This window comes from Podarcis erhardii (genome assembly GCF_964252035.2).
Source record: "Podarcis erhardii genome assembly, chromosome: 1".
In the NCBI taxonomy this organism is placed as follows: domain Eukaryota; kingdom Metazoa; phylum Chordata; class Lepidosauria; order Squamata; family Lacertidae; genus Podarcis; species Podarcis erhardii.
Window position 1 is genome coordinate 68,439,676 of NC_138497.1, and position 25,870 is coordinate 68,465,545.

The 25,870-nt window shown below is 41.5% G+C and overlaps 1 protein-coding gene across 9 annotated transcripts in view; it reads right to left on the reverse strand.

Moving 5' to 3' along the window:
- Positions 1-25,347, reverse strand: part of TEAD1 (TEA domain transcription factor 1) — a 178,673-nt gene extending 153,326 nt beyond the window's left edge. For 4 of the 9 annotated variants that reach the window (XM_081879027.1, XM_081879026.1, XM_081879025.1 and 1 more), the window contains exons 1-2: positions 24,904-25,346; positions 23,975-24,120 (exon numbers count right to left, since the gene is read on the reverse strand). The gene's annotated coding sequence lies outside the window, so the exon portion shown is untranslated. Of the gene's footprint in view, positions 1-22,785; positions 22,885-23,480; positions 23,690-23,974; positions 24,121-24,681; positions 24,704-24,903 lie in introns of those variants that run through there. The other 5 variants (XM_081879019.1, XM_081879020.1, XM_081879023.1 and 2 more) reach the window with 5 other exon arrangements.
- Positions 25,348-25,870: the final 523 nt, after the last annotated feature.

A 25,870-nucleotide genomic window follows, 5' to 3' on the forward strand; every position in this document is an offset into this window, starting at 1 on the left:
TGATTTTCAACCTATCTCATAGAATCATAGAATGTTGGAAAGGACCCTGAGGATCATCTAGTCCAACCCCTTACAATGCAGGCATATTCAGCTATCTGAATTGATTGATACATTCTGTAAACTTGCTTCTTTACCCCACCCTAACGCTTCTCATTTTGCGAAGTGAATGTTTGTTGTAAGGTAGTCTGAGCACAGCTTACTGTGGAAAGGCGATCCATAACGAAATTAAATCAAATCAACAAATGCGATGACTACAGGAACACTAATTCACAGTACAGTGGTACCTCTGGTTACGTACTTAATTCGTTCCGAAGTCTGTTCTTAACCTGAAACTGTTCTTAACCTGAAGCACCACTTTAGCTAATGGGGCCTCCTGCTGCCGCCATGCAATTTCTGTTCTCATCCTGAAGCCAAGTTCTTAACCCGAGGTACTATTTCTGGGTTAGCGGAGTCTGTAACCTGAAGTGTATGTAACCTGAAGCGTATGTAACCTGAGGTACCACTGTACAGAAGTTATAGGTAATTACAGCTATGTGTCTTAAATCTATATCCACCTTTACGAACAGAACTTCCGCAAGGTATTTTACGAAATATCTGGATAGAAAAAGAAGGATTTGTACGAGAATGAGGCAGCAAAGCATTTGTTCCCTACAAGGGAGCAGCACACAAGATAATAATAGTTTCTGCCAATCGCTTTCATTGAGGGCACGGTAATATCTCTGTTTAAGATTACTATTTCAAGTTGAGCGACAAAGTCCTACAGCTGTCGTGCACACATGCTATTTTTAAAGGTGCAAAAAAAGTGTTCCTGACATAAAGCGTCCACCCGCAGGCACTCCTACATTGACACAGGGCATGGAGCCCAAGAATCCGGCGACGCATTTCCAAGCCATGGGGTGCCGGCGTGGGGGGAGAGAATCTAAAAACTGGACTAGAGCACCCACTGTAACTCAGGCAGCAGGGTGGGGGGAGCCTCTGAAGCAAGGTGAAAAGAAGTTGGCATCTTCACAAGATGAGCAGCTCTGCTTGTTCAGGACAAAAGGCCCAATGAGTTCAGAGTCCTGTCCTCTCAGTAGACAAGCAAGGCTGGAGTACAACAGCAATTCACAGCAGGTACTGAGGAACATACCACCTCCATCAGTAAAACATAACCTCCCCTGTGATTGTGTGTGCCTTTTATAGTGGGATCACTCTGAACAGAGCACGCCGGAAAGCAGCCTGATGAAGAACATTCAAAATGCATTGGGGTTCAATAAATTATATTTCTGTGCACCTTAGCGGACCTCTGGTCTCCTGCTCCTGCACTGGTGACTTCCCTCCTTTCGTTCCTTTGCCCCAGCCTGGTATAGATGTACACAGACACAGGGATGGGATTGCACTTGGCCCACGCCACATTGGAATGGATATTTGCAGAGGGTCCTACATGTGTACAAGTACCCACAGGTTCCTGGTGCAGGTGTTGCAACAAAGAGGTGGGACCATCAGGCATCATCCCAACATCCCACCACAACTACTTGACTATGATGGAGCTCACTGGGTGACTTTGGGCCAGTCACAACCTCTCAGCCTAATCTACCTTGCAGGGTTGCTGTGAGGGTCAAATGGGGAGGAAGAAAACCGTGAGCTCCTCAGAGAAAAAGGGGGGCTAGAAATGCAATGGAATAATGTAATGGAATAAAATGCAGCTGAATGAGGAACAACCGTCTGCTCAGACATAAGCACACATTACAGTAGTACCTTGGAAGTCGAATGGAATCTGTTCCAGAAGTCCGTTCGACTTCCAAAACGTCCAGAAACCAAGGCGCGGCTTCTGGTTGGCTGCAGAAAGCTCCTGCAGCCAATTGGAAGCCATGGAAGCCCTGTCGGACATTCAGCTTCCAAAGAACGTTCACAAACCGGAGCCAAATGTCCAAGTATCAAGGCATTCGGGATCCAAGGTACAACTGTATGTTTCTGGATATCTAGATGCAGGGAACTTGCAATATAATGACAAACGTTTTGTGTATACGTATATAAATCAAAGTACTTGATTTTTGACTGCTATAAATAATGTGAACAACAGGAGGAAAGCTTTCTAAGCAACTGTGCACAAGTGGAAGGAGATAGCCTGGCAATATAGATCCTGAACATTGCTCTCTGCATCCATCACCAGTTTGTGAACACACAGGGGCTAACTAGGGGCACCCAGACTGTGGAATCCCCTCATCTTGAAAGTGTGCTTATCCTCTTTGATTCTGATATTCAGGCAGCATTTGATCATTCGGAAGCAGAAGATTACTTCCACAAGCAGCATCAATTGTTAATTTGCTGAGGGTATTTTTTTATTTTAAAAAAAGTTACTAATGTGTGTGTGTTTTTGAGGGTAGCTATCTGTTGTTCTTTTTATTTTTGTTGCACCCCTTGCTTTTTCCTGTAAGACCTATTGCAGTCGTTAAGAGTCGTCAACAGGCTCATCACAGCTATCTGCCAATCACCCAATCCCACCACCCTTCTGAGTAATACCCCTCCCCACCTTCTCACTATATAGAAGGGTCTGGTGACTTCTGTTTCAGTGTATCTGAAGAAGTGTGCATGCACACGAAAGCTCATACCAAGAACTGACTTAGTTGGTCTTTAAGGTGCTACTGGAAGGAATTTTTTTATTTTGTTTTGACTATGGCAGACCAACACGGCTACCTATCTGTAACTGTAACTTCAATATATAAAAGTACTTCAAGGGAAGCTTATTATGCAAGGATTTTAAAAGTATCTGCTTCCAGACATCATCACCCACCCTCAAAAAAAGGTAGCCGTAAGGATGGCAGTAGAAAGATAGATTTCCAGGATTATCAACCTTCATGCCTGTTAGACTAGCCATATGCCTTATCTCTGACTCTGTTACTTAATCAAAGCTGCATCCACAAAAACATAAAAATAAACGTAACAAAGTTCTTTAGCTGGGGTTATTCAGTAGGTTGTGCACTTCCCACCAGTCCTGTTAGCATGTTTCAACAAAAGGCGCCTACAATGCTATTTCCTGCTCCAAATGCCTTTGAGGACAATTTTCAGTCAAGTCTAGAGGCAGCCCAGAATTCTTCCTGGCTATGACTCCAACATCTGTGGGCCCCATGGCACCCTCACTCCAGCTGATTGAGGTTAGAGGAGTTGTTTGGTTGAGGTGGTAGCCTACTTTTTTGCCTGTGTTTTATCGGCTTTAGGGTGTATGTAGATGTTGAAATCAGCCCTGAGTGCTCATTGGAAGGACAGATCGTGAAGCTGAGGCTCCAATACTTTGGCCACCTCATGAGAAAAGAAGACTCCCTGGAAAAGACCCTGATGTTGGGAAAGATGGAGGGCACAAGGAGAAGGGGACGACAGAGGACAAGATGGTTGGATAGTGTCTTCAAAGCTACAAACCTCTCTCGCCCTGACCTAGCCACTGTGATCCACGCGACGGTCACCTCCAGACTGGATTATTGTAACTCGCTCTACGTGGGGCTGCCCTTGAGACTGACCCAGAAACTCCAGCGGGTGCAGAATGCTGCAGCGAGACTCCTTACGGGGTCTTCACTGCGAGATCACATTCACCCGGTGCTATACCAGCTGCACTGGCTCCCGGTGGAGTATAGGATCAGGTTTAAGGTGCTGGTTTTAACCTTTAAAGCCCTATACGGCCTAGGACCCTCATACCTACGGGACCGCCTCTCCTGGTATGCCCCACAGAGAAATTTACGGTCTTCAAATAAAAGCATCTTGAAGGTCCCAGGCCACAGAGAAGTTGGGCTGGCCTCAACCAGAGCCAGGGCTTTGTCAGCTGTGGCTCCGACCTGGTGGAACACTCTGTCACAAGAGACTAGGGCCCTGCAGGACTTGACATCTTTCCGCAGGGCCTGCAAGACAGAGCTGTTCCGCCAGGCCTTTGGCCAGGGCACAGCCTGACTCCCTCCCTTGGCAATCTTCGCGGAGCTCTGGCCCAATGGTGGCCAGTGGCTTGAATTTAATTAATTTTATAATGAATGATTTTAGAGTGTTGTTTGTGCTGTACTTTTGTACTGTTTTATTGTTGTTAGCCGCCCTGAGCCCACATGAGTCTGACCAAACTGCGGGAGGCAGTGAAAGACAGAAGTGCCTGGCATGCTCTGGTCCATGGGGTCACGAAGAGTCGGACACGACTAAACAACTAAACAACAACAACAAAGATGTTGTGCATTTGGTGGGGGTGGGGGGTTGTCTGAACAGCGACACCCTAGTGCCCACTCAAGAATGGGTGTTTTGAGAAGACCATGACAGTTTCTTAATTTCCAGTATACCCTCAGGCCCCCAAAGGTTGGGGATCTCAACTATTGCAACTTCCTATCTGTCTGTGAATCCTAGATGGGTTGTACAGAAGTAAGCATCCTTTGATAAGAGGGGATTTTAATATTTAAGGCACATGGGGACATGACCCTAGAAATGAAAATCAGTTCCAGTTGAGTCTAGCAGTTATGTCAAGCCCTGTGAACTTTTAGCTAACTGTACGGCTTTAGTGAGTGAAATTTGCAGCGTTTGACCATAGCAACACTTTTTGCCTTCAACACAGATACCAAGAAATACACTGTTCCAAGTATCTGAGGTTTGTATATCACCCCATGAATTTGCACAGGTCTCTACAGCAGATTAATAGATATCTTTTTCTTTTTTACAGATGGTGGGAGTTGAGGGAGCGGGACTTAAATTTATGCAAGGAGGCAAGCAGGGCGGTGGAGGGAAGAGAACCAACATTTAAAAGCCAGCTTCCAGGCTTTTTCAGCTCTATGCTAAAAAGCAAGCAATCTCCCGTCTCAGATTTCCCTCTAACACCCCCAACTGCACCTGCTTGAGTCCAGCAGCTGCAGTTCTTCCCCAATGCCAGCTTCACTATGTCTAAATATGACTCATTAGGTATGCTTACTGTTTCAGTGGCTTGCGCCATGCCTATATAACTCTTACGAATATTCTTTTCTCCTCTCACACACAAACACATGGTTCCCTCCACCCAAAGCACTCTTACAAAGTCAAGAATTAGTAGTCAATAAAGACAGAAAAGATGAACACAAGTTAAATTTTGCACTAGTTATATGTAATAAGTACATATATACACATACTATTTTCTACCACCAGACACACATCACAAGATCAATTGAACTAACTCCACTGTAAGTATGTTTGCAGCCATATTTACTTATCAGACAAGACTGCATCTCCTAGTTTTCCAAGGGGAAAACATGCATAATAGGCATGGGGAACCTTTGGCCCTCCAGATGTTGCTGAACTATTAACGTCCATCAGCCCCAGGAAGCCAATGACCATGGATGATGGGAGTTGTAGTCCGCAACATCAGATTCTCTACACCTGATGTATAGCGTCAGTTTATAAGCAATTATTGTATGAAATAATATAAAGATGTTGTTTTCATTAAAAATGTTAATTTATCTATTCATTTTACTCATAAAATTTATACACCACTTGATTGTAAACTAACGTCAAAGCAGTCTACAAAAGATAAAGCAGTAAAATCAAGAAAAAATCACAACCATACTTTAAAACATGCAGAAGTTAAAATATTAAACAGAATACAGTTGTAACTCGGGTTACATGAGCTTCAGGTTACTTGCACTTCAGGTTACAGACTCCGCTAACCCAGAAATAATGCTTCAGGTTAAGAACTTTGCTTCAGGATGAGAACGGAAATTGTGCAGCGGCAGCAGCAGGAGGCCCCATTAGCTAAAGTGGTACCTCAGGTTAAGAACAGTTTCACGTCAAGAACGGACCTCCAGAAGGAATTAAGTTCTTAATCCAAGGTACCACTGTAAAACTACCTCAACTTTCTAATGTCAGTTACAGTGTCGGCCAAAAGTCTGTATGGGCTACACCAGTCAAATCATAAAACAGCATGCAATGAGTCGGGTGGGAGGACAAGGGTACTGTGGTGTGAGAATAGGAAATAAGGATGCAAAAGAGTTCTCTGCCACACCTTGAACAGCACAAGCCCTCGTATCTATCTTAAAAAAGCAAATTCTTATTGCTTCATGCATTTACATATATTTTTTATGCAGTTCAAGAACATGTCAGATGTGGACTTACAGTGGAAATCAGCTCCAACCACAGACACAATTTCTTTTTTATCCACAGTACTGTTTGAAAGAGGGAAATGTGCGTAATTCAGGCTGTTGCACATGTGGATATCCATAATGAGCTTGGGGGAGCAGTGTGTGAAAGCCTGCTCCTCCAACACAGGAACTGAATCTTCAGCCAAGGTAAGCATCAGAATTGACCATAGTGAACAAGACTCTATTTTATTTAATTAGCTGATTCACATTTCTGATCTGCTGCATCCTGAGATAAACAACAATAAGGCCCAGTTCAAATGCTTACCTTGGCTGCTCATCTTGTTCTTGTGGTAAAGGAGCATCCTCAGGTTTTCAATGCCCTCCACTACTCTCATAACTTAATGTGTCGTGCAGACAGTCCATGTGGACATTCATCTCTGCATAAACCCAATTTGTGCAATTCTTTCCCCTCAGGGAAAGGTGAAAGAGTAAACAACCTGGTATTTCATGCATACAGGAAGAGAAAATGTCTGCCCATGCTTCGACCGTAGGAACTGGACAATTGTCTTGGGAAAGCATCTGAACAGAGCCTAAAATAGCATCCTAAAACTGTGGGGTGGAATTCATTAGTAACAGGGCAATTCTATTAAAATGTCAATCTGTAGACACATTTTAAATATATTGTTTATATATGTATATCATTTAAAGATAATGTTCTAAGTTTTATAGAACAAACACCCACATGGCATCTTACACATTAAAATAAACCCTGTAAACATGATATAAAAGATGAGTCATTATTTTTAAAGACTTTTCTGCAAGAAAATAGCCAGTAGATTAATGGACATTCATAGCATTGACTCCTCGTTTTCTCTTTTAGTTAAACGGAGAAGGAATTTAAAGCTAGGAACAAGGTCAAATAACCCTAGGCCAATTAAATGTATATATTAATAACTCAATATAGCTTTAGAGTTTCAGATAAAATAATTTAGTAATAGCTAATTTTTTAGGTTGCAAAACTGCTATGCCAGACACATTTTTTTAAAAAAACAAATAGTAAAAAGAAGGCATCTAAACAAACTGTGGCATATTTCTTTGTCATTTTGGCTGAGAAGATCAATCCAGCTCACACAAAAATGGTTTATTGTATACTGAAATTCAGATAAAAATACTTGCATCCACTGGGACTTTGACTCCACTATTACTGCTGACGAATCTTGAGAGGTTCCCAGAGCCTGTTATGTTGGATGAGTTTAGTAAGGCTCAAGGATGTAAACAAGGTGCTTGGATTTATGAAGGTGACCACCTGGGCACCGGACCCTTGCCCCTCCTGGCTGATGAAAACTAACAGAGGGGGTACAGCTGGCTGGGTCAGGGAGGTGATTAATGCCTCCCTGCAAGCGGGGATGGTCCCTGCCTGCTTGAAGGAGGCAGTAGTAAAACCACAGAGATCCAGTAAGGAGGACTTGTCATTACAAACACCATCTCCAACTTCCCGAAAGATTCCATCAACGGTGTCTCTGAAAAATTTTACACATCACTTGGGAAGACAGGCAAACTAATATCAGTGTACTGGATGAAGCAAAGATCACCAGTGTTGAAGCAATGATTTTTCAACATCAACTTGTCATGTTGTGCGGATGCCTGATGATCGTCTTCCAAAGCCGAACTTAAAAATGGAAAGCGTAATGCTGGTGGTCAACAAAAGAGGTTTAAAGATTGTCTCAAGGCAAATCTTTAAAAATGTAGTATAAACACCGGCAACTGGGAAACACTGGCCTGTAAGTGTTCCAGTTGGAGAACAGCCTTTACCCAAGGTGTCATGGACTTTGAAAACACTTGAACTCAGAACGCAAGGGAGAAATGTGCTAAGAGGAAGGCACTCTTGACAAATCCACACCATGATCAACTCCCGCCCAGGAACCAATGTCCTCACTGTGGCAGGACGTGTGGGTCCAGAATTGGCCTCCGCAGTCACTTACAGACTCATTGTTAAAACCGTGTTTATGGGAGACAGTCTTACTCGGCTACGAGTGATCGCCAAAGAAAGAAGAAAGAAGTAACACATCTCAGTTTCTACTTATCAAAAATCACAGAAGAGCCATTATAATCAGTCTACTCCACTTTCAGTTTTTAATCTTTCCTCCTCCATTCATGACTATTATTATGGGTATTTAATATTAAAGCCATAACCTCTGTGCTCACTGAAGTTGATGTGCATCTAATTCTGTGATAGACAGTTTTTTCAATATATTTATTTAAGTAGCACTAAATGCCTGCATTTAAAATCCACTCGCTGCTATCACTGGCCCTTAGAGCTTATCTGCATATTTACAGTAGCTACAGGTATGGCTATCCTAGGACGTTACCACTTCAGAATTCAGGCTGGAGTAAGCTATTGTGAGTGCTTTGATTTCACAAAAAAACCAAGCATGTTAAGAAGAAAATATAGAATCCTTGTCATCACTATTCTGGTTTTCTGTGTTAAGAGTGTTTTGGAGAAGAGGAAACAATAGTAAAAAAATGACAGCTACTCCCTACTTTGGAGTGGTACAGTCTCAACACTACTGTATGACTTCAACGAGGGTATACGTCAGCGCAACCCTACTGAGACCACCTTTCAAGAGAGTGCATGTAATTTTTGCCCAGGCAGGCGCATTATGTGACCCATGAGAGCAGCAAAATAACCAGACTGCACAACAGTGATGGGATAAAATCAGGCCAGCAGTAGGCATGGCAAGGATTGGCATGACATTGGGTCCCAGGATCAGTTTAATTTGGATCGCTCCAAACCTGTTCCATGGGAGTCGGCCAGTGTTGAAGCTTGCTGTGGTGCAAAGCCAAGTAAGCAAAGTCTCACAGGGAGACCAGGGAGCAGATTCTAGCTAGGCAGATACTGAACCCATGCTTGGATTTGCTGTGGTCAATTCTCCTCTCAGGCCCCTTATGGAGCCCCCCATATGCTATGTTGATCCTGACCAGTGCCATTACTGCCCTCATACAATGTTCTTCTGCGTAACAAAGGAAAGCCATAATTTCACTGAGAGAAAAGTGGAAAAACCCCAACCAAGTGACAATCGGGTTGAGAGAGAAAAATTCCTTTCCGGCCCTGTCAACCAGCGAGCCAAAATTGCTCAGTGAAGGCTCTAACCTCTCAGAGCAAAATGGCTGTGAGTTCCAGGGGAAGCAGCCTTATGTAGGCTTTCCCCTCCCCTCTTCAGCAAGGGCTCATGGGACAGCTTTTTCCTGTGAGCCCATCACACAGAGAAGATATTGGGCAAAGCCTTGCCCAGGATTTTGCTGTAATCTATGGTGCACAGTGCCACCGGGAAAAGATGTCCCATGCTCATTGGGCAAGGAACAGGGCTTAAAACTGAATTCCTGTAGGTTCAGAATATCTCAAAAAATTCCATGAGTGAAACGCATGTATTCATACAGAAATTAAAGGACTATATTTGGTGGTGGGGGAGACTCACTAAAAATAAAATGTGTGTGCAACAGGAAGGATCTGCTTATGCAAATGTAAGTAAACAACTCTTATAGATTGGTTATATTTTGTTTAAGGTAAAGTATTTGAACACCTTACTGCTTTGATGCTGTTAATAAGAAAAGCTGTTATAGGAGCCTTGCAAATCCATTTAAATTGATTCTAATTAATGAATCAATCACTAGCCACTGACTGGAGTGAATAATTTGCTGCCGCAGGCCTCTAATTCCTACCTGAAAATCCACATTATAGTGATAAGTTGCTTCTTGGTCTAACACTGAACTGCGCTGCTTTTAAGTCAGATTTAGGATATTTTGTTCAAACAGCTAAGAAATCCAAGTCCCAGATTTATCAATTCAAAATTGCACAGGACTCAAATTACAGCAAGCAAAGAACTGGGGATAGGTTAGGTTCAACAACAATACAGTTCTGAATTTTTAACTTTAAGTATCTTTCATTAAGCATCTTCAGGATAACATGATCCTTTATGGCACCTGAAACAGAGTTATTTGTATATTATTTGATTATACATTTTATTGTTCAACACAAGTCTCATTAGAACTGTGACAAAACAGTGGCTGCTCCTTCAAGCTCTAATGCAACATTTGACTTTGGGGCCTGCCTGTATGCCATAGGTTAGCATGCACATTTTTCTCTGAATTAACGTTGGAAGAATGCTTCGCTCAAGTAGCTACAAAAACCACCACTACCCCAAAGAAATAAGTCTACATCCACAGTGAGAGTTTCCATTTCAAAATTTGAAAGGTGGGGCATAACTTCTCCAATAAGGAAATAATAATATTAAAAATAGCCTACTGCCTTTAGACCAGGAGTAGCCAATGTGATGCCTAGCAGATGTACCTTGCAGCTTTACCACCCACAGGTGGCCATATTTTGCCTCTACTTCCAGTCTTTGCTATTATTACCTCTTACCTGTTTCAGAGCATCTCTTTCCATCCTCCTCCATCACTGGACATGCTGGCTGGGAGTGATGGAGATTGAGTCCCGAAGCATCTGGACAGCCACAGGTTAGCCACCTCTGCTTTAGAGCACCATATATTTTCAGCAGTTTAACTATTTCCAAATCAGTGCATTGTTTTAAGATTTCTCTATGGTAACTATCAGGCCGATACACAAAGCACGGTGCCAAAGTGTGGTCCCTAATCAATCTCAAAGCCATTATACTGCCATATTTGTTTTGGCACAGAAATGTTCAGGTTGGATAGGAATAGCAGCAAAAAGAATGGGAAAGCTAATTGCTTTTTTGGTTGTTGTTTCTATTTAAGTCAATACTATCAGAGAAGTACGTTTTGCAGACAGTGCAAGGGATTAAAATTAGGGCTAATTTTGACTTTACATAATGAACACAACTGAATAACATCCATTTAAACAGTAAAAACTAAAACTGAACACTATACGCTACACTGTGGTTCACATTCAGAAATAGGTTATGTAGTCAGAATGGCCTTGGTTATGTAGAACCAACCAGCTTTCATTGCAAGAGACAAGCCAGGAAGGTTGATGAGGAAGCAGAATATGACTTCTTTTGTTTTACTTCTTCCAAGGTTTCTCTCTTCTCTCCAGCCACTATTCTTGACTTCTGTATCTTTGCTGCCAATTTTTTTTAATTAAAAGAAAAAACCAAAGGGGGGGGCTGAATGCAGCAGTTTTGGAAAAAGCTGCAAGTACGTTCATGAGTTCATGAATGTCATGTCACTCATTTTTACATCCTGAATGTTTACGGTTGAAAAATCCAGATAGCAGCTCTGATTCACTCTTGCATATGCCAAGGTATCCAGACATCCAAAATCAAGACCACAGATTATAAACAGCTTCAGCAAATTGAGTCAAGTGCCTTTGTTCCTCTGATGTACATCTTCCTATTGCTTACAAAAGCACCATACACTAACCACTAACGCTGTTATAGCCAGCACTAGGAAAGGAAGTTATTCAAGTCTGGATTTCCTGCTTATGGATGTAGCCAAGAACTGAGAAGCTTGTAGTGGTTTCAGGAACTGAGTCATCTAATGATTCATGGATAAGATACTGATTTTAATATGTGCCTAATCACAAGACTAAAAAAACTTGACAACCAGCCTAGATGAGGTTTAATTTCTGGCTTAAAGCAGAACAAATCTGTATTATGGCTGGGGGAGGAAGAGACCCCAAACATTACAACTCATCATCACTTTCAACTTCTTTTTAAAATGTTTTATTTCCCTTTGTATTCTAAAAGGCTTTTAAAGCATAAAAAGGAGAGGGGGGGAAAGCTTCTAAGACAAGACCTATTGTGACTTACAAGAAACAAATGACAGGTGGGATATGCTATTGTGGCTCTTAGAAACAGATATCCATATTTTAATCAACAAAATCCACTAGTGTATTGCTCTTACCAATCCACAAGATTCATGTAACTAATGGGGGTTGAGCTAGTGGAAACCAACTAGGAGAAGTTCCATTTCCACGGCTGATCAGCATGAAAGCAGAAGCTGGCACACACAGTACCTGCCTGAGTACAGGAACTTGTACTCTTGAAAGCAGAGACATTTCCAAGCTCAAATACGGAATTCATAACTAGCCACCACTTTGTAGGTCTGAAATGTTTTGGTTGTGGGGGGAGGGTATATATAGTAACCTAAACTGCAGGCTGCCTACCTAAGCCGACGTTTGAGAAGGAAAAGTGAGTTTTCATCTGTGGAAAAATACTGGCTACCCCCCCCCCCAATCTCCCATTTCTGAAAAGGAGGCTCAGATGCCACAGTACAGTAACTCTGGAAAAGGAAAACCGTTGTGGGAGGCCCCGTGATTTTAGGATGCGTGTTTTACCAGCGTGTTTAAAAAGAAACAAAGAAAGTGTAGCATGCTTTTTTTAAAAAATAAAAAAAAAGTAAAACAGTTGACAAGAAAAGGCCAAAGTGCACTCTGTGGCTGGCAGTCATTTTATGGCTTTAGTCCTACAGCAGATTTACTTAGATGACGTCAGTGGCTCCAATCCAGCTTTTTCTTTGGTAGCATTTACCACTTGCCTCTTGAAGCCTCCACTGTGCTACAGAACAGCAGACCATAATCAAAATTCCCTTTGTGAAATAGAGTTTACCTCAGGGCACACAGGCCTAGCTAGCTGAATTGAAGGCTCTTCACCCTGCACTTCATGCCTAGAAATAAATAGCCTACAATACTGTACTTTGCCTCAGTACAGAAGAACCATTAAAAGCAGGCTGATACCTTTTTCAAAGGTTTTTTCCCCCTTTTTCTTTTGGTCTGCTCCAAAAATCTCACAGGCCAGAGTATTACTTAATATTCCAGACCTATCACATATCAAGATAATACTTTGCAGGCTATTAGGGCCTCATTTAGAATGGGAAATGCTTGTACTTTATGGAAGGTTTTCCATACATACAGTTCTAAAACATGTGCCAAACAGTGGTAGATACTGTGATACTCAGTTCCTTTCAGTAGGAGGGCAGTTTGAGTTAGACCCTCTGCATGGCTGCTGGGATTTGCCAGCCCAAGGGCAAGATGGAATGCTGCTTTCCTACAAACCTTGTTCAAAAATTGATAGGCTTCCCCCAGAATATGTACTCCTTCATTCTCTTCCACGGTAGATATTACTATCCTCATTTCTTGTTGACCATAATGATGATTTAGCTACCCCTGCACTGATGTTAACTATGGTCATGCTAACTGATTACCTCTGAAGCAGGGCTTCAGACCTACTTCAAATTTAAAGTTTCAAATTCAGAAGATGGAAGCCCCACTTAGCAAGAAATGTGGCTGATAATACAATATTGCCAGGCATCTGCCAAAGACCCACATCTCACTGGGGCAAACTGACAAGAGCCCTCTGGACCCTTATGCAATGAGCAGATAGACTCTTTGAGGGAAAGGAGCCTGTGGAGGTTGTCTTGCCCAAGGATCTTCCAAAACCTGGAGACCCTGATGCAAATGGGGCTGTCTAAAATAACACTTTCATGAGCTCCATTAACGTGAGAGGCTACCACTGGGTTGATCCCATGTTCCACTTCCCCTGAACACCCAATGCTCAACATTTAATTGCCATATGTTCAGCAGAAGCATGTTCGGTCTTCTACACACATACAGATGTGCGTGTGTAAAGCCCCTACATACTTCTGCTGAAAATGTGGCTGGTGGGGTTGGGCACACCAGTATTTGGAGGTGTGGCTCACAAGCATCACATATTCTGCAGGGTCAAGGCTGACAAGGAAGTGAAAAATTGCTCAGGAGAAGGAATGGCAACTGCAGGCTACCTCTTAATTGGGAAGCCAAGGTCTGCGAGATCCAGCGTTGCATTTCCCCCAGGCTATACAAAACCTCAATTCTGTTCTTTGTCTGCCACAATCTCTCAACTGGACAACCTGCACTCTTCCCAGCATGAAGCAACTGTGACACTCCCAGTCTTTATGACCAGGCACACCTCTATCCCCAGGTAAGGTCTTTTCAGTGCTAGATAGTATTGGTTATGTTTTTGCTATGCAGAAGACTGGGAAGCCTATATGTTACACACAGGCTAGGAAGGAAGGCTCGCTGAAATCAAAGAGACTAGGGCTGGACTGTTTCCGTATATTCTGAAAGTATGAAAAGGGTCAGTAGCTGAAGGAGGGGCAAAATTACTGAAAATAATCCAAGCACGTTTAGCACTATAAGAAGTGTCCCACTTTATGAGACCAAATGCTTAGGTTATTTTGCATGCTGTTTCCCAGGATGGGCAGATTATCATCAGAAGCTTAAAATCAGGACACAGGGCTAAAAACCATCTTCCTCTGTTGCTTTCAGGTGACTTATCTTTGAGAATGTTGACTTGGGACATGGAGGTACTATACAATCATCAATGGATGATTGTAGCCATTGGGATCCTTATCCTCTATGGATCTGTCTAATCCCCTTTTTAAAGTCATCCTGCTTAGTGGCCATTGCTACATCAAGAAGCAATGTAGAGCAAATTTGAGTTCAATGAAGTTCTGTTTTGTCTATCCTCAATCTCTCACCCTTCGACATCACTAGATGACCTTAGGTTCCAGTATGAGAAAATGAAAACAGTCTCTAGCCACTTTCTCCACATTACACATTATACATCTGCATCTCACACACGTGCGCGTGTGCGTGCACACACACACACACACACACACACACACACACACACCTCCAGCTAGTGTTCCCAGTTGAACTGTTCTGTCACCTTTTTGACAGTAAGTACCAGCAGCATGTTTCCATTTCTTGTTCAAGAGGAGCCTATCCCTTCTGTACAGACCTCCCTTGTCCCAAAACATCCCTAGTGCCTAAATCCAAACTCTTCCTCCTGATACCACCATCTAATCCATGCTGAAACCCCTTAGCTCCACCTGATCAAAAACAGCAAAGTAAGAGATGTTAATATACAAGTGGCACATAGAAATTATCCTTCCAACTACTTTCAGGATGGAAAAACAAAAGCAAAGAGCATTCATAAAAGCGATCACGACCAAACAAAATATATTTCTCACCAACATTCTAAAATGCTTTCTAACATTGCCAGTCCCAAATTATTCTCAGTTAAAATAACAGTCCAAAATTAGTTTTAAAGTGATTGTTGCTTTTTCGGGAAGATAAGACTCTTCCATGGCCAGATGCATACACCATGCCTGCAGGTGACCCAGTTTCCTCCAATTCATTGAATACACAAGATATGCTAAAACTATTCAGAAAATGAGACCTAGGCTGGCAGAGACCTAGTGCATATCCTTAAACAAAAATACTGCCAATCTGCCCTGGTCATCATCAACACTGCGAAGCATACTGAAGAAATGTTGGGACTTGAAATCAGTGGTTAAGGTGGTTTGAAAAGAAAGAATATGGTGGCACTAAACAAGGGCACTGCTTAGAGAAATGCCCTCAAGCATGTAGAATAAGGCAAGCTAAGCAAAGAAAACAGAAGAGGGTATATAACTTTAAACAAGAATGGTGTTGGGATGAAGGGGCCAAGGGAAAGGCCCCCTGAGGCAATGAATGTTTCTCAGGGTCAGAGGGCAACATAGAAGGATTCTATCCCAAGGCCATTTAATGAATGTGAATGAAAGACTATTACAACTGATATTTTCTGCTACACAATACAGAATAGGCAATGGTGGGGCTTCTACCACATTCTGGGCCTGCTGAGAATTTACTGTATTCTTTGAAAGACCCAAATCAAATAAGATTAAGGTAAAATTAAGGATAAGATGTATTAGATTTTATTACAGTGCATTAATCATATTTGAACCCTGAATCAATAAATAAGAAGACGCTAATTTTCTTTTTCCAGAATTTTTTGAAGATCACATTCATCCCATTGGTTTGATTTAGCCTGTTTGTTTAGGCTGCAGACTTATGCAGTGGGCAACTTCCTTTGCCAGCCCTAAATAAATATTTTATTTACTGAGATATTTCTATACCACCTTTCATACACAACTAGGTGCTCTACAAAAAACAGAAGCACAACAACATAACCAATTCAGAATAAAATAATAGCTACTAGGGTCAACGGCAGAGAGTTAAAAGAAACCAACTGGAAATAAAGGCCAGAAATGATAATGATGATGATGATGATGATCCCTGCCCATCTGGCTGGGTTTTCCCAGCCACTCTAGGCGGCTTACAAGATATCTGAAAACATAATAAAAACAACAATTCTTAAAAACTTCCCTAAACAGGGCTGCCTTCTGATGTCTTCTAAAAATCAGATAGTTGTTTGTTTCCTTGACATCTGGAGGGAGGAGTTCCACAGGGAAGGCGCCACTGTCAAAAAGGCCTCAGAGCCATGTATTTTCAGCATACATAAATGTAGGAAGCTGCCTCAGTTCTGAGGGGAGACAGTGCCACTGAAAAGACGCTCCCCGCCTGGCCGCCTCTAAGCAAACCACTGAAGCTGATGCCACAACATGTCTCAGATGCAAACCTCTCTCAGCATCTTCATACATTCAGGTGAAAGGGGCTTTTAAAATTTTTGCTTTCCTCAGACGAAAAAGTAAACTACAAATGACCAAACTACAAATGACCAAACATTTAGAAATTATGAAGCTGGACATAGGGAAAGCATCACAGGTTTTAAATCCGACTCCCAAGTTTGGTAGGTAGCCATACGAGAGTTTAGCACCTAAGCTACACTCTAGAATAGTGGTACCCAAACTGTTTCTTTTTCCATGAACCACCTGAAAACTGCTAACAGTCTTGGCTGACCACTTACGACTTTCCTACCTGTTGCAGGAAGTGGAATATGCTATGCTAGAGGCTGCATGACATTTAATTGTATTTTATTGCTTCTTTTATTTCTTACATCTTGTTATTTTATTGTATCCCATATAATTCAAATTGCAATACAATAAAAGAAATAAAAGAATCAATGAATATACAATTAAAAATCAATATGAATGTTGTCATTCATCACCCAACTTCAGCTACAAATCCACAGACATTTCGCAGGCTGCCTTAATGAAACTGATGGACCATTGGTGCGAAACCCTGCTCTTTGATACATTGACGCACCCTTCAAAATGTTTACTTCAGAATTGTTTTTGAAGAATACGATCCACTCACTAACACCAGAAGGATGAAGGCTTGAGGCAAGCCACATCACTGTCATGAGAGTCAAAAGAATTCAAGGACTGCAAAAAATTCAGAAAGAATTCCAGAATGCTTTGGACCATGCCCTATGTTCTTTGAGCTTTACAACTAATCCACAGTTTCTATTTCTTATTTTCATGACCACTTGCCTGTAGAAGGGAGAGACCAGCGAGAATCTGCGATAAAAACGAAAGGGCTAGAAAGTTTGCAAACAGTTATGCTGCAAGATATTTGTAATATGCAACATCACTGTTCACATGCAGGGATGGACCAAAAAAACAAAAAAGGGAGTTGGGAGAGAGAGATTCCACTGAAAGGATAACTGGCTAAAGGAATATTGGACACCTGAATGAGTTGGGCGGTAGCTGCTGGTGATTCAAACACGAAGCATATCAAAATGCTCTCGATAAGCTAAACTAGCAGATAGCTTATCTGAAGCATATACTAGCCATATGGTGCCACAAGTTCTGTTGCCTGTTGCTAGTATAACAATAGGCTACTGCAGACTTCTACTGGAAGCACTATTTGACAAACTGTCAACAGCATTCCCTCCCCCCAAGAGCTCTGGGGCAATGGCGTGCATGTCTATTTGCATTAATAAAAAAAAAAACAGGTGAACAAAGAGTAAACCAGATGTCAACTTTAGAAATCGAGCTGTCTGGTTTAGGAGAGTTAACAGAGGCAGACAAACTGCTAGAGCTCAAAGCTAGACAATGAGCTTCTCTCAAAACACTCTGGCCTAGGGGAGTGGCTATTTAAAACACTTGGCTTCTTTTATTTCAGCACTGTGGAAGTGAATTCTGCTCTTAAGTGCTGGCTCAAATGAAGTCATTTTGTTTCACTGGGGGTTTCTTTGCATTTCAGCAATGTGAGTGTGCACTGTAGCGAAGAATGAAAATGCATGATTTTTATTATTTTTTAATGACTTTTCACTTTTAAGCATGAAATCCAATACATTAACCAACTTAATGCTTTGATTCTGTACAATACAGACAAATCCTGTGAACAGTTCGTTTAAGTTTAAACAAAATGGAAGTTATTATCCTCTTGTGCAAGAACTTTTGAACACTAGGCTGAATTGGAATTTACAACCCTGTCTAATGCCATAAAGGCAAGGTGTGAATAGTGATAGATAAGAATGATTTACAGTTGGGCTTTTATAAAAGTGACAGATTCACATCTGGTTTACATTGCAGAATCATACAGATCCTTTTTCATGCTGCAATTATTTCTGTTCCCTCTTATGTTTTTCCTAAAAGCATCTCAAAAACATTGACAAAACACATATTAATATCCAGAATAGTGGCCCATGGTGTTTAACTGAATGTTATTATCTGGATTTTGTGTTATTTTTTTCACAATGAAATCTAATAAACTAAGTGCAATGTACTGGGGGGGGGGCGTAAAAGAGAGAAGTACACCCCAACACAGTCAAATACAGATAAATTAATAGATCTCTCTGTAGCAATATGAAAAGTCAAAAACATAAAATCTGAAAATGTATTTTCCTATAGAACTGAATATATATAACATTTTTGGGTTATCTTTTAGGATTCCTTTCATGTTAAGTTGAGAATGCACCTTGAACTCCTTCCAAAAAAACAGTACTGCACTGAATTATTATAATTAGAAGACTGTGTACATAAAAAAGGCGGTGCAATTGATGCATACTTTGGAAGAAAAAAATCTTGCTGCACAGAATATAAGTTCAATATGTTCTCACATAATTAACATTTCCCATAATTAGCAGCAGTTTTCAGTTTATGTCCCAATAAAAGTAATAGCATCCATTATCGTTTTAGATTCCCAAGCAATGGCATTGTAATTGCTTTAAAAACCATGATTAACTTTTGCTCCCGATAGCACTTTTGAGATACCAGCTTTTTCCTCTCAAAAATTATGCATCAGTTTGGAAACCCATCAGGCAGTTGTGTATCAATGGCTAGAACAAATCAAAGACATGGGGAAAGCTAGAACTCTATGGAGGCAACTTGGATCAGTAAAACAGGGCGTAGAAACAACACTCACATTGTCAAAAGAAGCAAAGAAGAAAAAGGCAAGGAAATAAAAGAATAGTAACAGATGTTACTGATTGCCATCATTTTAAGGGAATGCTGAAGATTTGGTTTGTCACAAGTCACTTCTCTTCCCTCCCCGCTTGAAATTGTTCCTCAAACCCACCTTCTCCAAAAAGTTTTTTCCTTGCCACTTAGGCCCCTTCTTCTGTTGATTTTTAAAAATACCTTAAGTACACATAGCTGCAGTTGACCATATTTATCCCTTGTTATTATTTTTGTCCTTCTCTCTGTGGTATCCCCCACTACTGTAAGTGCCTGGGAGCAGAGGTCTGGCTTTTTTTTACTTGTGCTAAACCGTGTAACACACCATGTGTTTAATGAAACTATTTAAACAAATAACTTTCTGCTCAATCATCTCAAGCTATAAAGTAGGGAAGTACCCTCTTACAATATGGAGGGTGCTTTTTTAAAAAAAAATCCTCTCAGCATGCAAAAATTTCCAAAGAAAAAGGTACAACAACAAATAAAATGCACCATAAAGTACCAGTATGTCTGTGATCCTAAAGCCCTTTTTTGCCATTAAGCTTTGGGACAGTAAACCTTCAAGAGTAGACCTGTTCTAACACCTAGGATTACTATTTTTATATATAGAACTGAAATTCTCCCACCAAAATTAAGAGGATTTAATGACACCACTACGGCCAGATATTCCTCTCTTTTAAGTCTTCAGACTCCAAACAGCATTATGAAATTTTATTGAGAGATTTAATGTTTGGCTTGTTTTATATTTTAAATACTGTGTTTGCTTTCTGACCTTGGGTTCACCCGAAGTAGGTGGGATATATGTTTAAAAATAAAAAAAGAGTTTCTAGTAGCCCTATCCTAAATCCTGCAGCATTTGCAAATCAGTGTCAGGATGAGGCTTCACAAATGGTTACATCAGTCCAGCATCACAAGCTATGGATGTTACACAATCCATGTAGGGATATTATACACAGCTAGAGAAGCTAAAGTGCCTCAGAGTGTGTATGGGCCACGAAAACACAGGAAGTTGCACTCATTATAATCCCAGATTATGAACTCCACAATCATAAAAGCACAAGAATGAGACTACTCTGGAAACTGATGCCACTCTGTACGTCATACGACATGTTATACAACAATCTAATAATAATAGTAGTAGTAGTTGGTTGTTATTTTACTGCTCTTCCGCCTTGTCTGCCCCAAGCATTGGCAGGAGAAAATAGAAAAGAAAGACTCTCAAGGGAGCTTCATGAAAAAAGGTGCTGTTAAAAGTATTTATTAATACTTTTGCCCACTATCAAATAGAGATTCCACATACAGAAGCACGTTTCCTTAATGCACACATACATCTGAATACATAACTCCATTTGAGTTGTGATGCTCTCTGGACCACAGTGAACAGGCAAGATGAGACTTTTTAAGTGGATGGGAGGACCTGCAGATCCAGAGCAGGATTGAGATCTTGATATCTAAAGATGAGGATTCAGTAAGGACTAGCACCATTAATGCTTTTGTCGGTAGTGCAATTGTCACATTTCTAAACATAACACAGCTAGTGATTTTCACAGTATACAATGTTAGTTTAAACTGAAATCAACATACAAGGCACTGCTAATGCCTTTCCCTAGTTACCTCATTTACTGCCCAATGCTAGCCATGTCTACTCACAAGTAAGTCCTATTGAATTCGATGGGGCTTACTCTCAGGTAAGTGGAGTTTGGAATGCGACCTACTCCCAAGTATCAAGTCCAGTAAGAGTTTTCAAGTCTAGCAATACAAGACCCAAACTTTCAGATTCTCTCTCACATAGAAGGTTTCATTCCAAAATAGTAAATAGCAATAATTCAGTTTCAATGCATAACTGAGTACTGTATCTGTAACAACACACACATGCCAATAAAAGCCCAAGAGACTTTATCTGCTGTGTGTGTCCCTTTAAGAAACATCCCCCCCCCCCTTTGCTGTTCCTGTAACAGTGCCATAAATCTCTTTATAAATCAATGGACCTACAAAATCTAGGAAATAATTTCTGTTCAAATTTGTGCCCTGTAGTACTTTATGGACAGTGTAATGTTTTCCAAGTTGCATAACCAGGTGATAATATATAAGCATTGCTTACACTTCAATTACATATTTAGGGAAATATTTTAGTTAAAACAACGATGTAAACTACGTTCTTCTGTTATATCATTTTCTGACAAACCACAGTATAAAACAATCTCATGTACATAAACATATTAAGTATTAAATCAGCAAAGTTTTGATCACATGACTACGCATGCACATACCATTTTAACACGAGCGCCCTGATGCAACAAATCTTTAAATCCTGAACTAATGAAGTAGCTTTAGGAAACTAGGCAGCAAGTTCTACTATTTCAAGTGCAATAAAAAATGCATTATTATATTAGAAAGATCACTGGTTTAAAGTGTGAGCACATATGCTGCATCTTGTATGTGTTTTGGGGAGGGGGGGAAATACACAGTTTAAGAGATTATTCCTTACTGTCACACACAATCCAAGCAAAACTCTGAATTATGGAAATGAGCCCCAAATCAGGTTTTTTCACAGTAAGTACAGACTACACAGCCATCTTACTGCTAAAGGGTATGGATTCACAACTACATTTTGCTACAAAACAAAAAGGGTACTTTTACCCTTCAAGGATCTCATCACAAGAGGTCTTTGCATTCTGGCCCTCCTATACACTTAAGCAGTCACATTTAACACTTCATTGTTATTGAATAACTGGGATATCGATTGTACCCTTTTGCTGTGTTGAAGCCTGAGAATTTTTAAAGTAGGGTTGCTGATCTCTGGAATTACATCTTCTATAGTTTGGGACTTTCTGCCTTCAAAATAGCTGAGCTTAACTTTCATTATCAAGGGAAAGCACCACAAAAAGCCTAGATTGCTTCCTAGACCTAGATCATCATCCAAGCAAGAGAGAGAAAGAAATCGACTTTCAAAGTATTAAAGTAACTTTCCAGTCACACATACATTCTTCAAACACCAAAACCCTTCCAGCTGGAATTCACTAAGGACCCAGATCTCGCTTGTGCTAGGACTGTTCTTTTCCACTGTTTACTAAACTTCCCTAAAAGCAGATACGAGTCAACTAAAAAGCCCACATAAAACCAACATTTCACTCGAGTCTCCTCCTTGTGATAAGTTTAGTGGACGCATTCCAGGTTTTGGTACTGCATACAAAACGAAGGCATATCAAACATGTATCAAACATACTTTTCATATTTTCAGCAGCACTAGGCATCTAAAACTATTTGCGAACACTAGGCAAATTTAACAATGAGGTACACTACTGTCTCATTAATACTTTAATGTCATTCCGCATAAAGAAAAACATAAAAGCCATTACAATGGTCAAAATAGGGTGCTAATCAATATACCAGATATTTGATCTTCCTGGATGCATCTAAAATATTTAATGCAATTAGTGCCTCCAAGCTATAAATTATATTGTCAACAAATCAGCACAGAAAACGAATTGTGAAAGCTTGTCTAACTGCCAACAGAATTTCCTTAAAATAAAAAAAGATAATACCCTTGAATCAGCTCTAAAATTCAGATAGGCCTGAAGAGCTTTCTGTTCACCTTTTGAAGTGTTATGAATTCCCAACATTCCATTTGAAAAATATGTGGCACATGCATATATAGAGGCAGCCTCTGGAATAAGGCAATGTAACATTGCCCTCTGAATTATCTGAAATCTCCTTAGCATGCACCATCAATACAGTCTAATGTCCTTGCTGTGGTATTTCCCAACTATTTATAGAGATGGCAAAACACTATGTACCCAAGGGCAGCCATTCCAAATTTAGGATTTATTAAAAAACAAAAAAAGTTGCATGATATAAGAGCATGTCTCCAGTTACTATTTGTGTTCCCATTGCATTGTACATAATTATCCTTCCCTTTAAGCAAATTCAAGCTGCCATAAGATTTACACATCAATATAAAATCTATATTAAATTCAGAAAATGCAGTCATTATTTTTTTTAAAAAAAAAAAAACCACGCTTGATACTTATATGTATGTATCTCAGAAAACTACAGCTAAGGGTGCTATCGTTCCTTTTTTATCAGCAAAGGGAATAAAATGCTAAGTGCTCCTGATAAGGAGTTTTAGCAGAGCTACTTTTTTTTATTGCCCACCTTAAATCAGAATTTACATGTATAATATTTTAAAGTCACCCCGTGCAAATGAAGTGTGATCTAGGAAATGTTTTAGAAGATTTCCATATTTTACATCACTAGCAGCCATTTACAATGAGAAAATAAAGAACATACCTGCTCGCTAACTTTTGAAACATTTATTGAGGTCACTTTTCATTTCCCCAAATCAAAAACAGATACTTGCTACTAATCATTTAACGACTCTCCTGAGAAACACAGGTGGCTGGTATTTCATTGTTTCATAAATATTTTTATACAGTGACACCAATGAGCATTAAATAAATCCATTAAATCAAGTCCAGGGTTGTGTGTGCTTTCTTCCACCCCAACACCCCTTCGAATCTGAGTTTTACTGTTGGAGTAACACAGTATCTCTCTCTCTCTCTCTCTCTCTCTCTCTCTCTCTGTGCCTTCTTGTTTTTGTTTTGGATTGTGATAAACTAATTTCCCACCAAGACTAAGTGGACTTCCTTTCTTTGAAAGTGTGAATTCTGTGAACAAAGACTACTTTCTGCCCTCTGGGAAGCAGCTCCATTAATGTGTAAAGAGGGGATGTGCAAGATCCCTTTAAAAGGTTAAGGGAAAATAAATAATCCTAGGGTTCCTACCGAAAGGAAGTTTTCCAGGGACAATATCCGCGTTTTGTTGGAACTGCGACTTTGTCTTTTTTGGATACAATGTTTCTGCTGACTCCGGAAAATTTTCCACTTGAATGTGCAATTAACCAGCAGTGGCAGCAGCGGCAGCAGCAGCTCTGGAGAAAGCAAAGAAGCAGCAAAAGAGAACATTCCTTCTTTCATCTTTAAGAGGGAAAAGAAATTAAAAAGGGAAGAAGGGGCGGGAGAGAGAAAAGCAAAAAGCAAAAACTCAAAGCTCTTAAAAGCCAGCCAAATCTCAGATCCAGCCACTTTTCCAAAGCTCGGCACTAGGGAGAGAAACTCGAGGGATAGGATCAATTTACTTTGCAAGGCCTGATCTGCTCCCAACTTTTTCCTTCTTGGCGAAAAATGTGAAAAATGCCAAAGATTTGTCTGTGTGTGCGCGCGCGAAAGAGTGAGTGTGTGTGTTTGAGGGCGCGCGCGCGCGCGCGCGCCCCAGGCTGCAAAGCAGTGACTCAGGCAACTAAATGAAAGCAGCAACAGCAAGAAGGAGCAGAGCGAGAGAGGGAGAGAGGAACGGCCGCCTGTTGCAGCTCTGCCTGAAAACCCCCCAAAGCAGCCAAAACTCCACTCAGAAACAACTCCCTCCACCTCCCAAGGCGACTTTCCGGATTTCGTTTTATTTTGCCCCCCCCCCCTCACATTTCCCAGATCACCTGCAGAGATTGAGAAGAGAGGAGGAGGAGGAGGGGGTCGTGAAGGAACGAAAGAGGGACGATCGGCATGATTCTCCCAAGTAAATAACAGAGGACAAGCCCCCCCCCCCGCTCCTCTCCTTGCCACACAAAGCAACGCGAAATCTGCAGGGAAGCAGCCAGCTCCCTCCAGCCCCCACGCGCCCCAACAAACAGCCAGACACAGACCCGCACAAAACTTACCTCCACTCCACTCCCCACCTTTGCAAACACCACCAGCCTTTTGCAATTCAATTGCAAACTTCTTCCAGCTTTCCCTGGGGACTTGGCTTGCTTAATTTCCAAGCCTTGGTGTTGTTTGGTAATTTTTTTTGGGGGGGGGTTAATTTTTTTAATTTTTTTTTTTTTTTTTTGCTTGTTGTTGCTATTATTATTGTGGTGGTGGTTATTTGGAAAAAGAGAGAGAAATCTCTTAATATGTGTGTGTGTGTGTGTGTGTGTGTGTGTGTGTGCGTGTGTGTGTGTGTGTGTTTGGGCTCTACAAGCTTGTTGGCTTGCGGGATTATTGCAAGCCCTTGCCAGTGCTTCGTGACTGCCCCCAGACCGGTGGCGGGCAGGGCGGGCTGGGCTTTCGAAACGGGCTTGTGCGGCGCGAGCGATGCTAAGAATGTTCGGAATGAGAAGAGGAATGAAATGAACGCGAGGAGCGGACTCTCGACAGCGGAGGCGGAGCCTCGGGCCGCGACAGCCCGGGGAGGCGGAGGGGAGGAGCCACCGAGCAGCTGGTGACCTCATTGGAAAGTCCGGGGAGGAGGAAGCCGGAGAGGGGAGGGGAGGAGTTTCTGGGGAGAGGGAGGGAGAGATCAGATCGCGCGGGGAGGGGCGGGGGGAAGAGGTCACCGAGAGCCACCTGAGCATCAGCCGGAGGGCAAGAGCGCGGCGCTGAAATGGGATCCTCTGCTCACATGCCGAGGCACAATCGGGAAGGCGGAGCGTGGCTGGCTTGGCGCACCGAGAGAGGGGGAAGAGGGAGAGGATCGTTCCAGATGCGACTCCCATCGGAGGATACAGGCAACCGGATTGCAGCGCCCTGGGGACGGACGAGGCTGATGCAAACTTTCTAGGGCTGGGTCGCGCGCGCTTTTGGAGAGCCCGAGTTGGCGCTTTCCTCGTGAAATGGAGGAAGGAGCGTCAGGTCGTCCTTTTTAAA